This window comes from Meleagris gallopavo, chromosome 7 (assembly GCF_000146605.3).
Source record: "Meleagris gallopavo isolate NT-WF06-2002-E0010 breed Aviagen turkey brand Nicholas breeding stock chromosome 7, Turkey_5.1, whole genome shotgun sequence".
NCBI classification, from domain to species: domain Eukaryota; kingdom Metazoa; phylum Chordata; class Aves; order Galliformes; family Phasianidae; genus Meleagris; species Meleagris gallopavo.
In genome coordinates, this window is record NC_015017.2 from 5,621,085 (window position 1) to 5,623,388 (window position 2,304).

Below are 2,304 nucleotides of genomic sequence, written 5' to 3' on the forward strand. Positions count from 1 at the left end.
GTAACAGCGTGCAATGGCGTGTAAGAGCGTGTAAGAGCGTGTAACGGCGTGCAAGAGCGTGCAACGGCGTGTAAGAGCGTGTAACGGCGTGTAAGAGCGTGCAACACCGTGTAACAGCGTGTAAGAGCGAGCAACGGTGTGTAAAAGCGTGTAAGAGCGTGCAATGGCGTGTAAGAGCGTGCAACGGCGTGTAAGAGCGTGTAACAGCGTGCAATGGCGTGTAAGAGCGTGCAACACCGTGTAACAGCGTGTAAGAGCGTGCAACGGCGTGCAACAGCATGTAAGAGCGTGCAAAGCGTGGAAGAGCGTGTAAGAGCGTGCAACGGCGTGTAACAGCGTGCAACACCATGTAAGAGCGTGCAACGGCGTGCAAGAGCGTGCAACGGCGTGCAAGAGTGTGTAAGGGTGTGCAACTGCGTGTAAGAGCGTGCAACAATGTAAGGGTGTGCAACAGCGTGCAATCGCATGTAAGAGCGTGCAAAGGCATGTAAACGTGTGCAAGAGCATGTTAAGGCATTTGTGGGCATGCAAATGCGTGCAAGAGTGTGTAAGGGTATCCAAACGTGGATAAGAGCATGCAATTGTGTTTAAGGGCTTGCAAATGCATGTAAGAGCATGGAAACACGTGCAAATGCGTGTAAGGGTGTGCAAACACGTGTAAGAGCATTTAAGAGCATTTAAGACCCCTGATTTTCCCCATCGTTGTTCAGAGAAGTAATTAAAAGCTTAATTCTTAGTGTCTTACGCATTTTTACACTTTTTACACTGATAGTGTTCTCACATTACCTCTTGGTGAGGTCTCTCTGGTTATACTCACAATATTAACGTGCTGCTGAATACAAGATCGTTTTAACATTTTACTGCAAATAGGTGCTACCGCATTTCAAGGATCATCTCATTAATTGACTTAGAAAGCTCATAGGCCAAACAACTTGAGATGCCTGAGCTTCCCCGTGTGAAATTCTTCACACTTTCAGATTGTTACTGTCACTGTACCTTTGTCCCATATAGGTTATTTACGCTATTATATGGAGGTAGCATAGTAACCATTCCAGATGGAACACCAGTGACTCTAAAGAAAGGTTCCCAACTCTCAATCCCCTGAACTTTAAGAACATCAGCTATCCAGAACATAACAAATACTGAAAATTATCTATTTAATGGAAAAGGAAAACAACAACAACAACAACCACCAAAACAGCTATTTTATAAAATAGTCATTTTGGCACCCTGAATATACAGTGGTTTGGACAACTTTTACATTGTAAAGCATCTACTATTTTTCTGTATATTTTAAGTTAGTCCTAATGAGAAAAAGAGTTTCTAGTCTGTCCTTGCGATGTTAAATTAGCCGCCATTCCAAACATTACGAAATAGAATATCTTTCTCTATTCAGTGTAACAGAACCAATTTGCTGCAATTGTGTCATTAAACGCCAAATGCAGCTAGTATGAAAAATGGGAGCAGCTTGGCCATTTTTCTCTGGCCCTGTCATCTGAACACAACTGCCTGCAAGAAGGAATACCATCATCCATATGCTTTCTGTCAGCCTGCATGACAAATGCAACACGTTCTTTGTGCTTCCAGCAAATATACAGAGAAAATGATATACAAAGCCTCACTCTGTTCTGATTTTTGGAGAGAAGGCATTACACACAAAAAAATGTATCATCTGCACATTGATCAGCATATTCAATCATTGCAGCTGGGAGCTTTTTTTTTTTTTTCTCATTTCAGTTCTACGGAGTTTGAAGCCAAGCAAAATATATTTTTGAGTCACTGGGGCTCAATGGTCTGTGATCTCCATCCACCAATACGCGCAGTGTGACCACTCAGTCAGGGCACACACATGCTCTCAAGGCCTTGCAGTACCAGCAGTTTCCCCTCCTTGCCACAGCTGGATCAGCAACAAGAGGAGAACCAAGGCAACAGAGAAGCTTGCTGTCCTATGCCACAAACATTCCCTGAACTTACAGGGAAAACTACCTCATACAGATTGCTGTTATTTCCATTACCTTTCAGTGACTACCCTGTTTGACTAAAAGGCAAAATTAATTTTCCAAGTGACTCTTTTATCCAAGTGGTAGCTCCAAAAAAAAAAGTAAAAATAAAAAATCAGGATGATCATAGATTTAGCTTTCCAGATTGCAATGACAATGAACCAAAGACCACAGCCAAGCAACTAATATCTGTGCATAAAAACCACCAAGATGATCATGGATTCACAGATCATAGATTTAGCTTATTAAACTGCAATGACAGTTTACTGTATGTGGTATTAGGTTCAATAAGAACTGAGGGGAA

At 42.2% G+C, this 2,304-nt stretch overlaps 1 long non-coding RNA gene across 3 annotated transcripts in view; it reads right to left on the reverse strand.

Moving 5' to 3' along the window:
* Positions 1-2,304, reverse strand: part of LOC104911625 — a 140,508-nt gene that overhangs the window by 17,149 nt on the left and 121,055 nt on the right. The gene's annotated exons all lie outside the window — the stretch shown is intronic.